The sequence below is a fragment of the Chlorocebus sabaeus genome, chromosome 26 (genome assembly GCF_047675955.1).
Source record: "Chlorocebus sabaeus isolate Y175 chromosome 26, mChlSab1.0.hap1, whole genome shotgun sequence".
In the NCBI taxonomy this organism is placed as follows: domain Eukaryota; kingdom Metazoa; phylum Chordata; class Mammalia; order Primates; family Cercopithecidae; genus Chlorocebus; species Chlorocebus sabaeus.
The window spans coordinates 41,398,688-41,413,516 of record NC_132929.1 but is presented as its reverse complement, the minus strand read 5'-3'; the positions used below and the strand labels follow the sequence as shown (position 1 = coordinate 41,413,516).

Sequence of the window (14,829 nt, the reverse complement as noted above, 5' to 3'; positions counted from 1 at the left end):
ATCCGGCCTTCGATTGGTACTCGCGCGCGTGATTCCCGCCCCCGCCCCTTCCGTCATTGCCAAGATGGCGCCGGTAGCGGTATTCGCGGCGGCTGGAGTCGGAGAAAGAGGCGGAGGCAGTGGCGGCCGCGAGGGGAGGGGGAGTCCCGTCTGACTGAGACGGCAGGCCTGGGCGGGCGGGGGTGCCGCGGAGGGCGGAGCGCTGGGCTGGGGATGAGCTAAGCGGGCTCAGAGCGCCGCGGCATTCAGCCTCTCGTGTCCCGCTGCCGCGCGTGAGGGAATCCGGCGCGGCTCTTCAAGCTCGATCCGCTGCTCGCTCGAGAGCCAGCTGGGAGGTGAGTGCGGGGGCGGCGACCCGGGCAGCGGTGGCAGGTGGAGCTGTCACGGCCCGGAGAGGTGACAGCCGGGGGCGCGGGAGCGGGGCGGGCGGGCTCGGGGAGGCGGCACGGATGGCCGCGACCTCCGCCCGAGAGCTCTTGAGAGCCGGGAGGTCCTCCGCGGCTCGGTCCGCCCCGGGATGGCGTGGCGGTGCTGAGAGTAGCACCCGCGCCTCTGCGTCGGACGCGTGGGGGGTTCCTGTGTTTTCATTCCAGATTTTCTATTCCAGGCTGGCCTGGGGCTGTTGTTATTTGCGAGTGGGGGCGGGGAGGGGGAGGTCCTGGATCTGGGATTTTGACAAGCCCGTTACGTAAGTCGGAGGTGGCTTCCCGGAATCCCACCTGCTCGGTATCTGAGACAGGCGGCGGGGGGAGCCCGGGGTGCCTGGAGGCCCACTTTTCCTCCCAGGGTCTGTCCAGCCTTCCCCGGCCCGCGGGCACGGGTTCTGCGTGAGCGCGGCCAGCGTCCAAGTTGGCCAGTTTTTTTTCTAGTCTTTTTGGGGATGGTGTGTGGTGGGGGAAGGGAACGGTTCCTGGTTACCACCATTCCCTTTGAAGTTTATCGCTTTCTGGAGGTTGGGGGGGGGGGGGCAGGAAAAACAGTAAAAAGCTTGTGACCTAAAATTGGGTCGCAGCGACAGCTTTTCATTATCGTGCTTTTAAATGACAGATGTGCTGGAAGATTTTTGTTGTTGTTCCAATGTGCTTTTAATTCAAACGTATGGTTACGCCTAGAGCCACAGAGGTTTTTGTCTTATAGGACAGTTATTTCTTGTTTGCAACAGCAAGACAGGCATCAGTCAACAGGCATGTATTTATTTAAGGAGAAAACGCGTGTCAGCCAGCTAGAGACCCGTGAGAGCAGAAATTGTATTACTCTCTGAATAGGTTATTCTTTAAAATGTATTATACATTAATGAAAAGAATAGCCCGAATGTGAAAGAAGCGGTCTTGCAAGATTACAAGCTGTTATTTGGTGTGTATGTAGTCTCATTCTATTTTCTGTTTACCCTAATCTGCCTCTTCTCTCCTTGGGGGAGGAGGTGGAGACACCTGTAAACAGTGTAGCCCCGGTTACACTAATCTATTGTAGTACATTTGGGATTATTTTAAAAAGTATTCTGGGGGACTTATTTGGGTAATAAGCAAGGACTCTTGAGCAAGTTATTCAGTTTATGTTGATAGTAGTTCTGGGATTCGACTTTTGAAAACTTAAGTATACAAAATTTCTGAGCTGTTTGAACCCTGTTTGAACTTAAAATAAAATATTATATTTGGCTTCTTTTTCGAAAACTTTGTTTTGGGCAGCATTAAACATTATGGGCAATTTTTACTTCATTTACACAGTTTCCCTTTGAACCACAGCTCTCAGTAGGAGTCCAGAATAGCATATGTTATCATCATTATATATAATATGTTACATAATTTTCTTTTTCTGAATGATTAAACATAGACCTACTTCACTGTGAGGTTTAATTTTTGTTTTGTATTATTTTTTAAGCCCCTTCCATTCTGGGATCACTGTGGAGTTTTATGACAATGTACTTGCTAAGAAATTTAATTGATCTTGATACCAGTCGCAAATTGGGAATAAATATAAATACATTTTGGCCCAAGTTTTAAACTTATATACACAAATTTACATTTTTGAAAATTGGTGAAGCAATATGAGTTTTTTGTCTGTGCAAGAGAGCCAGGAAGTTGATGCTGATTTGTTCTGAACTTTTCCACATGAATTACCACTGGTTTAAAGAGTTATTGATTCTCAAGTTCCTGGAACTGTTGTCCTAGTTCTGGTAACTTGAATAGTATTTAGTATAATTGGGAGGCTAGAAGAAGTAAGAGACTACATGACATTTATTAATTCATTTAAAAAATTATGGCAGAATTGTAAAATAAAATTAGCTGGGGTTAATAGAATTGTAAAATAAAAGTAACTGGGACTACAGGCGTGCATCACTGTGCTTGGCTAATTTTTGTATTTTTTGAGACGGGATTTCGTCATGTTGCCCAGACTGGTCTTGAACTCGTGAGCCCAAGCAATCTGCCCGCCTTGGCCTCCCAAAGTGCTGAGATTACAGGCGTGAACTGCCGCACCCGGCCAGTGTAATTGCTATTATAAAACTTGGTTTTCCACTGAGTGGTATTAGTTACATTATATTTTGTTGTTTGCAGAATTTTTTGAAGCATTCTATGTCCTACAAAAACCTAGTTAAAGCACTGATGCAGATAGAGGTGTTTGGTATATAACAAATCTTGTGCTATTCCTAGTTAAATTGATGGTGCGCTGTTCTAGGTGGAAAACAAAAGTTGCTCTAGCAGGAAAATTGACTTGTTATTCTTGCCTTCTCCAATGTCAGAGACTTATCTTTGTGCGATGTTTCCTTTTTCCTACCACAGGTAGAAGAAGAGTGACTGAGAATAGCTGATACATTTTTCTTCCTTTCTTTTTTTATTTTATTTTATTATCTAATGCCCCAGATAGATTGTTTATTCAGTAGAATTTGTGGGAGGATGCTGGGGATGGAGGGAGTCAAGCACACCACACTTCATTATTGTATATCATAGTTATCACTTTGAATTCTACAAGACCAATGTAGAAATGTACATTTAAGAAGTGTTTAGGCCCTATTAGGTGGCTCATGCCTGTGATTCCAGCCCTTGGGGAGGCCAAGGCAGGAGGATCCCTTGAGCCCAGGAGTTTGAGTCTGCAGCGAGTTATGATTGTGCCACTGCACTCCAACCTGGGCAACAGGGTGAGACCCTGTCTCAGAAAACAAGAAACAAGAAGTGGTTAATTTATATAGCATTTTATAAGAGTGGAACAATTTTAATAGTCAAAATGCATTATAATATAGGAATGGTGAAATTAATGATAATCTGTATGGTGGATACAGCTTCTAAAAATCATTTAAAAAATGTACTGACATAAGAAAGTACAATATAATGTTAAGAGAAAAATTAGAATATAAAGAAACATATAGGTATAGATGGCAAAAAGATTTGCAGGAGATATATAAAATAGTGAGAGATGCTATCCCTGGGTGATAGAATTATAGGTAATTTTTATTTTAGTTTTTGTGCTTTTCTCTGTTTTGAATAATTACTACTTTTTTTTTTTTTTGAAACAAGGCCTGGTTCTGTCACCCAGGCTGGAGTGCAGTGGTACAATCTCAGCTCACTGCAACCTCCACCTTCCAGGCTCACGCCATCCTCCCACCTCGGCCTCTCAAGTAACTGGGACTACAGGCATGCGCCACCATGCTTGGCTAATTTTTGTATTTTTTGAAACGGGGTTTTGCCATGTTGCCCAGACTGGTCTTGAACTCGTAAGCCCAAACAGTCTGCCCGCCTTGGCCTCTCAAAGTGCTGAGATTACTGCACCTAGCCAATTATTACTCTTTTAATTATGAAAAAGACATTGAAATATTTTCAAGGGTCATAGGAGAAAATACTGAAAATCCCAAATAACTATTGCTACAGTAGGAAAATTATCTTAAGGTTTATTGTTAGCAAAAGTAACCCAAAATATCATGCTTATTTTCATTATACAATAATAGACACAGCTTGTAATTTAGATGAAGACGTTCTCTTAATAACCAGCACTAACCTTGTAATAGTTTTACATATGTGGATTTTTGTATCTTTAAACATTGCTTCTCACCAAGGTTTTTCTTTCTTCCACCAAAGCTGTTCTGTGTTGACAGTGCCACCTGTTGATGGATTCCTCTACTTAGTCATTTCCACATTACTTCGTCAGTCAGTAGGCAATGGTCTTTGATTATGAGATGCCAGATAATTTGCTAGTTACTGAGATTACAAAGGTAAATAAATGAATAGTGATTTCTGGCCTCAGACCCTGGGTCAGAATTTTTTTTTGCTTTTTGGACCATCAGTACATATTGTGTACTCAGATTTTCCTGTTTCTCTGCCAGTAGCCTGACACCTCAGGCAGTATCTTTTTCCTGGTGCTCATATGCTTTTGTAACTTTCTTCATAGGAATGTGTGCTGTGAGTTCTAGACAACAAATTTACAGATACATTTTTGAAACATTACTTGATTGTAGGTTTGGGAATCCTATAGTTAGAAGGGCTGCCTATATGTTCATCTATGGCTGTTATTATTTTTAAAATGTGTGACACTTTCTTAGTTCCTTCTTTGTGCTTCCTTCTGTTAAAAATCACAAGTAGAAAGCAAGAGAGAAAAGAGACAAAAAGAAAGAGGTAGAAAGATATCAAGGGAATTTTCCTACTAGTGTTATACTTTATTTTCACTGAGAATAGTGAGTCATTAAAATGTATAGTAAGAGATACTGTTTCTGACATACTTTGTTAAAACCTGTCTCTCTTGATCTGTGTAAAAATGCGTTTTCCATATGTATGTTAAAGTGTATATACATACATAAGCTCACACAGTTTAGCTGTTTTTGTTTTCAAATGAAAGCTGAAATATGAAGATCAGAACTTTATTAAATTTCTTAATTTTGTTGTAATATTGTTTTGTAGATGAGAGATTTTTATTTTTGAAAAGTTTAAAAAATAAATAGCAAAAATGTATACACCCACATACCCACATATAAAATGTTAACATATTTCATTTTTGCTTCAGATATATATTTAATTTAAAATAACTATTTATATCGTAGTTATCACATTGAATTCTAAAAGAGCAGTGTAGAACTTTATACTTTTCTTGAATATTACAGATCATGTTAAAGTCCCTTTTGTTCTCCCCAGTTTTATTCTCCTTACCTTCATCTCCCCTTGAAGAGGAAATTGTTGTAATGAATTTCATTTGTATGCTTCTAGTTTATTTTTTAATAAACTGTATGTATGAACAATGACATGGCATTGCTTTGGGTGCTTTTGAAGAACATGTACATTGGAGTACTTTTCAGATCATATTCCCTTGGTGTGAATCTTGACTCTGGTACTTAATTTTGTGACCTTAGGTAAGTTATTTAATCTTTACATGCCTCAGTGTCCTCATCTATCACATAGGGATGATAGAGGTGTCCACTTCATACAATTGTTGTAAAAATTAAATGAGCTTATTTATTTATTTAACTTATTTTTATTATTATTTTTTTTCTTTTTAGAGACTAGGTTTCATCATGTTGCCCAGGCTGGTCTCAAACTCCTGGGCTCAAGCGATCCTACTGCCTTGGCCTCTCAGAGTGCTGGGATTACAGGCATGAGCAACTGTGCCTGGCCTAAATAAGCTAATTTATATAAGGTAGTTAAAACTGAGTCTGGCACTAAAAAAAAAAAAAAAAAGTATGTTATAGTAAGTTTAAGCAGCTGTTAATATGATTGTGTCATGGTATATGGATTTTAAAGCTTGCTTTTTTCATTTTATTTTTTTCTGCCCTCAATCTTTGTTGATACCGTAGGTCTAGTTCACTTATTTACACAGCTGTATAGTGTTCCAGTGAAGGAATATATACAATTTATCGTTTCCTCTATTGATGAGCATTTAAATTGTTTTCATTTTTTATCTATTATAAACATTGTCTCATGAGTATTCCTGTAGCTCCTGAAGCAACATGCCATAGTTTCTCCAGGTCATATACCTGACTGTAAAATTACTGGGTCCTAGGATATAAATATTTTTCTCTTTATAAGATATTTATAGGATATTGCAGACAATTTCTGTTTTTTCATATCCTTGCCAGCAGTTAATGTTATCAAATTCTTTGATTTCTTACTGATTTGTAAGTTTTTTTGTTTGTTTTTAGGTATTTTCAGGATAGTTACAAATGTTAGGAAAACTTATTTTTATTTGGCTTTTGAAGTTTCCAGATCTCTTGAACAATGCCCAGTGTGGACCCAAGTTACTGTAATTTTGTCCTATATATTGTTGATAGTGAGCTTTGCATTGTACTTTCTCCAAGTATGTTTAGTTATATTCCTCTTCTGAGACCATGAGGAAGTGTTTCAGTGTTTCAGAATTCAATGTGATAACTATTATATAGTTATTTTCTATTAAATATAAATCAGAAGCAAAAATGAAAAATGTTAATGCTTTATGTATGAGTATGTGAGTGTATACTACATTTTTTGGTAATTTTATTTTTAAAACTTTTCAAAAATAAAAATGTCTCATGTACAAAACAACATAATAACAACAAAAAGAAATTTAATACTTTTTTTTTTCTTCTTTTTTGAGACGGAGTCTCGCTCTGTCGCCCAGGCTGGAGTGCAGTGGCCGGATCTCAGCTCACTGCAAGCTCCGCCTCCCGGGTTTACACCATTCTCCTGCCTCAGCCTCCTGAGTAGCTGGGACTACAGGTGCCCGCCACCTCGCCTAGCTAGTTTTTTGTATTTTTTAGTAGAAACGGGGTTTCACCATGTTAGCCAGGATGGTCTTGATCTCCTGACCTCGTGATCCGCCCGTCTCAGCCTCCCAAAGTGCTGGGATTACAGGCTTGAGCCACCGCGCCTGGCCTTTTTTTTTTTTTTTTTTTAAAGAGACAGGATGTTGGTCTGTCACCCAGGTTGGAGTGCAATGGTGCGATCATGGCTCACTGCAACCTCAACCTCTTGAGCTCAAATGATCCTCCTGCCACAGCCTCCCGAGTAGCTGGGACTACAAGCACGTGCCACCATTCCTGGCTAATTTTTTTTTTTTTTTTCTTGTAGAGACTAGGTTTTGCCATGTTGCCCGGGCTGGTCTCAAACTATGTGACTGCTTTGGCCCCCCAAAGTGCTGGAATTATAATCGTGAGCCACCATGCCCAGACTTTATAAATTTCTGATCATTGTATTTCGGCTTTCATTTAGAAACAAAAAAAATTATTTACCACTACAAAAGTCATATGGATTTTTTGTTTTTGTTTTTGTTTTTTTTTTTTTTGAGACAGAGTCTCGTTCCGTCACCCAGGCTGGAGTGCAGTGGTGACTCACTGCAACCTCCGCCTCCCAGGTTCAAGCAATTCTTGTGCCTCAGCCCTCCCAAGTAGCTGGGACTACAGGCATACACCACCATGCCTCGCTAATTTTTGCATTTTTTGTTAGAGGTGGGGTTTCACCATCTTGGTCAGGCTGGTCTTGAACTCCTGACCTCAAGTGATCCGCCCACCTCAGGTTCCCAAAGTGCTGAGATTACAGGCATGAGATACCGTGCCTGGTCCAGGTGGAAGTTTTATTAATATAATTAGTACCACAGTTTTGCTTTAGTCCCAAATTTGAGTGGCCTCCTCCTGCTTGGAGGAGGGTTTTCTGCTCCTGAAGTGCTTACCAATTAAGGAATCAAAATGTGCACATAAAAAAATGACTTATAGGTACTTACACATACAGTATTATAAGTGACTTATAGGCACTTACACATACAGTATTGTAAGTGGTTCATCAATGTTGAGATTATTTTGCACAATACAACTTGTATTTCTGTTTTTGTCCAGCCCACTCTACATGACTTAAGGGACTAAAATCAGATTGGTTAAGGCAATAACTTCCCCATATTTTTACTATTTTTATTCAATTTGAATAAATGTTTTCTTATAGAATATGTTTAGATTTACAGAAAAGTTACAGGGAGTTAAGGTATGCCTTGCACCCAGTTTCCCCTATTTTTTTTTTTGGGGTAAGAAATGGAGGTCTTGTCATATTGCTAATATCTGACATTTCAATGTTAAATTTGTCAGCGTCAAGGAACCAATATTGGTACATTACTACTAACTAAAATTCATTTATTTGGATTTCATTCGTTTTTACCTGAGGTTCTTTTTTGGTTCCAGGATCCTATCCAGAATACAACAATACATTTAGTTGACATCTTTCCTTACCTTATCTGGGCTGTGATGGCATTTCTGACTTTACTTGTTTTTGATAACTTTGATAGTTTTGAGGAGTATTGGTCAGGGATTTTATAGAATGTCCCTCAGTTTGGGTTTGTCTGATGCTTTCTTCATGGTTAGACTGGGGTTATGGGTTTGAGAGAGGACAGTCACAGAGGTAAAGTGCCACTCTCATTGCATCATATCAAGGGGAAATACTCTCAGTATGGCTTATCACTGATATTGTTAACCTTGGTCACCAGGCTGAGCTAGTGTTTGCCGGGTTTCTCTACTGTAAAGTTTTCCCATACTCTTTTTGGAGACAAGTCACTAAGTGCAGACCACACTCAGTGGATCTATCTCTATTTTCTTAAAGGGGCACTGTCTATAAAATTATTTGGAATTCTTCTGCTATGGGTAGTCTTTTTTTTCCCCATTTATATATTTATTCAATCATTTATATATATATGGATTCATAGATGTTTATTTTGTACTTGGGGTCATAATCCTATACTACTTTATTTATTTCGTTGCTCAAATTGTTCTATCAACAGGACATACTCCATTGTTTTGTTTTTTGAGTACTTCCTTACTTTCTGGCACTAGAAGAAGTTCCAGACTCATCTTGTATATTTCCTGCCCCAGCCCTAGAATCAGCCATTTTTCCAAGGATCCCTGGTTCTATTTTTTGGTGAATCATGTTAGAAACCAAGATCTGGTTACTCAGTGTGCTCATTGCTGTTGTAATATCATGACTTCTAGGCCTTTTCAGTGTATAGACCTGGAAAATATATGTATGTATACACATACATAACTATTATCTGTATCTATATTAAGGTAAACATGAGTTCATACTGATGTCTTTGACTATCAATACTATATAGTTCATTCTACCTTTACCCTGTTATCTATTATCTCCAAAAGTGAGAAATCTGGCTCACGCCATCTGGCATCCATTAAGTTATTTGTTCAGTCCCATCGTCCATGTGCAGTACTTTTAGAATTGTTAACCTGTATCTCCATGAGAAATGCCTTTACCAAAAAAGAGCAGTGCTTATGTACAGTTCTTTTTGTTGTTAGAGTTTCCAGTTTCAAGTTTCCCAAAGTTACTTAAGTCAAACCTTTTCCCCAATATCTGTATTTTATTTTTATTTTTTCATAAATTGATCTAAATTACACAGTAATTACATATAAAGCTTATAAAAAATTTCCCTTGCCCAACTAAAGATCTTTAGCTTCAGATGTGTTTTTTTTCCCCTCCTGACTTTTGTGGCCAAAAAAAAAAAAAAGATCCCTTCCATCAGTAGTATTTCCTGAGGTTTACTTAGAATAGCACTTCTTCATTTGGTTGTTAGTTGACATCTTTACATTTGGACTAAGAATTATTATTGCTACAGATATTACAATATGTAATATCTGTTACATATTGATAAATGCTCTTTGATAGAACATTAAGATTACTGTAATTAAATATGTAATATTTGAGAACTTAAAAATATACCTGTATTCCTGTAGTAACTTTGTATGTTTTAGCTAATTTAACTCCCCCAAGAAGTCTATGAGGTAATTATTTTACTCATTTATTTTTATTTTTATTTTTGTCTGTTTTCGGTGGGGGGGGGGTGTGTGTTATTTTGCCCATTTTAAAGGTGAAGAAGTTAAGACACAGAGAGGTTAAACAAGTTGTCTGAGGTCACATTGCTAGTAAATGACAAAGCTGCAGTTTGCAACCAGTCTGATTGTGGAGCCTGCACTCTTAATCACTTTGGCGTATTATCTTTAAATAAACAAGAAAAGTTCGAAGAGTAGTACGGGTTATGAAGGAAGTAAAACAGGGTGATCTGAGAGAATGAACGAAAGAGAGTCGTTAGAGTACTTCTTGGGGAAACCCTCTCTTGGGAGATTGACACTCGACAAGCAAGAAGGAACCAGAAATGTGAAGAGCTGAGTGAGGAAAGAGGAGTATCAAGTGCAAAGCCTTGCAATGCAAAGGGGCCTGGGATGTTTGAGAGCAGAAAGGCACGTGATGTGGCTAGGTGTAGTGAACAAGGATGAAAACAGTCTATGAGGGCCTGTAACACTTATTATATGTGAGGTCCTGTGTAGTGCATTGTTTAGTATTCACAGTCACCTACTGTCTCAGTTTTGCAGATGAGAAAATTGATAGAGTTGTCTGTATCAACAACAAGGGCCCTTGTGGGGTCCTAAAATCCTTTTTCTCTTATTTACTCTTTATCCCACTGTCGTTTAATTTCTACTTTCTCATATCACTAAACTTGCTCTTGTAAAGTAACCAATGACAATAATACTTTCTCAAGAAACTCTGCCCCATAACTTCCACCATGCCATCCCCTTTTGTGTATTCTCTGCCTGTCCCATAAACAGTGGTGTTTCTGAGTTGGCCAGTTGTTCTTCTCAGCCTTCACGTTGTCCTAACCTACAGTTATCCCTATAGTTTCAATTACTGTGTATCTACCTATTACTCCCCAGGCCATTTTTTCTAGCATCAGTCTCTTTCCAAAGCATCAGATTCAATTATTTTATTTATCATCTTCACTTCAAACTCTTCTTGTCCAAACTGGACTTTATTTACCTATCTATAGTTTTTCTTTCAAAGACATCATGTACTACTGTTGACTTCATCAACCAAGGAAGAAACTTTGAAATCCTTCATGATTTCTTCTCTCTCTCTCTCTCTCTCTCTCTCTCTCATTCCTTACATCCATTTATTTACTGAATTCTGCTGGATTTATCTCCTAAATATTTTTGAATCATTTACTTCCCCAGCATCCTTGTTCCAACCTCTGCTTTATTAGGAACTATTTCCTTACCTTTTTGTGATTTTCCTGTCTTCAGTTTTATCTCCTTGAGATTCACCTTCTCAGAATTGCTAGAATGGTATATTTGAAACATAAACCTGAAAATTCTTTATTGACTCCCCATTGTGAATGTGATAAAATTTTAATATATCATTAAAACTCTCCATGACTAGGCTTATACCTGGTTCTCTAATCTTAACTCTAGTAATTACTGTCTTCTACTTTCCACTCCAGCTCTGCAGAGCTGCTTTTTGATGATTCGCTGAATATACATACTGTTTCTGGATTGTTGACCATTGCTTATGTAGTCCTTCTGCCTGGAATGCCTTTGTTTCCTCCTTCCTTTTTCTTTTTGCCCACCTAACTCCTTTACAACTTTTAGGACTCAGCCGGGCATTACTTTCTCTAGAATGCCTTCTCAGATCCATACTCTTACCTGGGGAATTGGGTCCCTCTTGGAATAATCTGTTGGTAACTGTGTTATAGCTCAAGCACCCAGACCAGAGATGGCACTCAGTAAGAATTTATGGAATGAACTATAGTATTGGAGAGGCAGGATAAAGTAGTTGCGTCCAGACCCAGACTGCCTGGGATTGAAACCTGACTTTGCTGTTTGACTGTGTTAACTCTGTGTACCTCATTTTCTTCCCTGTCAATAGAGTTAATGATGCCTTCATAAGGTGTTTGTGAAGCTTATGTTTGCTAGTGCAAGTAAAGTACTTAGAACAGTGTCTATGACTAATAAATATTCAGTAACTAAGCTATTATAACTATTGTTGCTCTTAAGTATTTTAATTTATATATCTCCTCCACCAGGCTATGAATTAGTGAATGAAAGAACAAACCAACTAACCCTGGGTTTTAAAATGCAAGATACAACTCTAGCTTTTGAAAATGTCATGGCAAGTTGACCATTAATCTTTCTAAGAGGTCCAACATTTGGTATCCTGTCACAAATTTGAAATTGGCGTTGATCCATTGTGGAAAACAGTGTGGCGATTCCTCAAGGATCTAGAACTAGAAATACCATTTGACCCAGCCATCCCATTACTGGGTATGTACACAAAGGATTATAAATCATGCTGCTGTAAAGACACATGCACACGTATGTTTATTGTGGCACTATTCACAGTAGCAAAGACTTGGAATCAACCCAGATGTCCATCAGTGACAGACTGGATTAAGAAAATGTGGCACATATACACCATGGAATACTATGCAGCCATAAAAAAGGATGAGTTCGTGTCCTTTGTAGGGACATGGATGCAGCTGGAAACCATCATTCTCAGTAAACTATCGCAAGAACAGAAAACCAAACACCACATGTTCTAACTCATAGGTGGGAATTGAACAATGAGATCACTTGGACACAGGAAGGGGAACATCACACACCAGGGCCTATTGTGGGGATGGGGGAAGGAGGGAGGGATAGCATTAGGAGATATACCTAATGTAAATGACGAGTTAATGGGTGCAGCACACCAACATGGCAAATTATACATATGTAACAAACCTGCACGTTGTGCACAGGTACCCTAGAACTTAAAGTATAATAATAAAAAAAAAATTGGTGTTAATGATGATTAGTATTTCTTTTTTTTTTTTTTTTTTTTTTTGAGACGGAGTCTCGCTCTGTCTCCCAGGCTGGAGTGCAGTGGCCGGATATTTGCTCACTGCAAGCTCCACCTCCCGGGTTTAGCCATTCTCCTGCCTCAGCCTCCCAAGTAGCTGGGACTACAGGCGCCCGCCACCTTGCCCAGCTAGTTTTTTTTTTATTTTTTAGTAGAGACGGGGTTTCACCATGTTAGCCAGGATGGTCTCGATCTCCTGACCTCGTGATCCGCCCGTCTCGGCCTCCCAAAGTGCTGGGATTACAGGCTTGAGCCACCGTGCCCGGCCGATGATTAGTATTTCTTAATTGTACCACTTAATTAGTTGCTTATTTAAAATTCAGCATACTTTTCTTATTAATAGCACTGGTTAAACTCTAGGAATGCCCTTTACTTACTTTTAATCTTCATTTAATCTGTACTGTAGCATTTAAATAGCCTTTCCTCTTTTGGATTAAGGTGTGAGGGAAGTAGCTGTATTAAGATTGTATTTTTTTATTCGGGCATAAATGAAGGCATGTTATAGAGAAAGGCTGAACAAGAGCACAGAATGGGCCTAGCGGGGTGGTGCACACCTGTAATCCCAGCACTTTGGGAGGCCGAGGTGGACAGGTCACTCGAGCCTGCAATATGTCATTAAAAATTATTGATACCTCTGCCTTCTTTCATTATTGTAAACAGTTACAATAAATCTTTGCTTAACCTTTTTTTTTCCTGCTAGGTGTGGTGGCTCATGCCTGTAATCCCAGTGCTTTGGGAGGCCAAGACAGGAGGATCACTTGAACCCAGGAGTTTGAAGCAGGGCAACATAGCTAAACCCCATTTCTCCAAAAATAAAAAACAAACAAAATAAATAAATAGTCCAGACACTGTGGCTCACGCCTGTAATCCCAGCCTGGCCAACATGGCAAAACCCCATCTCTACTAAAAATACAAAAATTAGCTGGGCATGGTGGCATATGCCTGTAATCCCAGCTACTTGGCAGACTGAGGCACAAGAATTACTTGAACCTAGGAGGCAGAGGTTGCAGTGAGCCGAGACTGCACTGCTGCACTCTAGCCTGGGTGACAGAGTGAGACTCTTTCTCAAAAACAAACACACACAAAACACCAACTAACCAGTCATGGTAGTGTTCCCCTGTAGAGGCTGAGGTGGAAGGATCACTTGAGCCCAGGACTTTGAGGCAGCAGTGAGCTATGATTGTGCCACACACCGCAGCCTCAGCAACAGAGGTTCTTGTCTTAAAAAAAAAAAAAGGGTTTTTTTTTCGCTTCTTTTTTTTTTTTTTTTTTTTTTTTTGAGACAGTCTTGCTTTTCCCAGGCTGGAGTGCAATCTCGGCTCACTGCAACCTCTACCTCCCAGGTTCAAGTGATTCTCCTGCCTCAGCCTCCCGAGTAGCTGGAATTACAGGTGCACACCACCATGCCCGGCTAAGTTTTGTGTTTTTAGTAGAGACGGGGGTTTCACCATGTTGGCCAGGGTGGTCTTGAACTCCTAATCCACACGATCCACCCACCTCGGCCTCCCAAAGTGCTAGGATTACAGGCATGAGCCACTGTGCCTGGCCTTTTTCCTTCTCTTGAATTTGTATCTTGAGATTAACAAAGGTTTTTTTTTTCTTCTAATTTTTATTTATTTATTCTAGACATGCGGTCTTGCCATATTCCCCAGATCGACCTCAAATTCCTGGGCTCAAACAGTCTTTTCGGAGTAGCTGAAACTGTAGGCATGCACCACCTTGTGGGACCCTAAAATCGTTTTTATGGCAGTGTTTAATTTTTCATAAACCTTTGTTTTAGTCTAAATTTAACATTTTTCATTTTTTCTGAATACTAGAACTAACTATGTAATCTTGGAAAGTTTCATAAAAGTACTATTTGTTTTGTTTTTATCTCTGGACTGGCTGTTGACATGTAGATTTTCCCAGTCTTGCTAAGCTTTACTTACGTGAGACTGGTCAGTTTCACATGTAAGTTTGTCTTGTTTTAAACCTGGGAACAAGCCAGGCGTGGTGGCTCATGCCTGTAATCCCAGCACTCTGGGATAAGTTTTACTGTGAGTAAAATGCTCCCAAACAGCATCACATGCTACAGAGAAATCTTTCATGAAAGGAAGCGTCAATCAATGTGGCAGATTTCATTGTTGTCTTCTGTTAAGAAATTGCCACAGCCCCCTGAACCTTTAGCCACCACTACACTGATCAGTCATCAACATCTCTAGCAAGACCCTCCATCAGCAAATAG

General features: G+C 39.6%; 1 protein-coding gene across 12 annotated transcripts in view; it reads left to right on the top strand.

Annotated features, from left to right (window-relative positions):
* The first annotated feature begins 54 nt into the window (after window positions 1-54).
* The window catches only part of DENND4A (DENN domain containing 4A), a 132,280-nt gene continuing 117,505 nt past the window's right edge, over window positions 55-14,829 (top strand). For 6 of the 12 annotated variants that reach the window (XM_073012252.1, XM_073012250.1, XM_073012245.1 and 3 more), the window contains exon 1: window positions 220-335. The gene's annotated coding sequence lies outside the window, so the exon portion shown is untranslated. Of the gene's footprint in view, window positions 336-14,829 lie in introns of all 12 variants that reach the window. The other 6 variants (XM_073012254.1, XM_073012253.1, XM_008016212.3 and 3 more) reach the window with 3 other exon arrangements.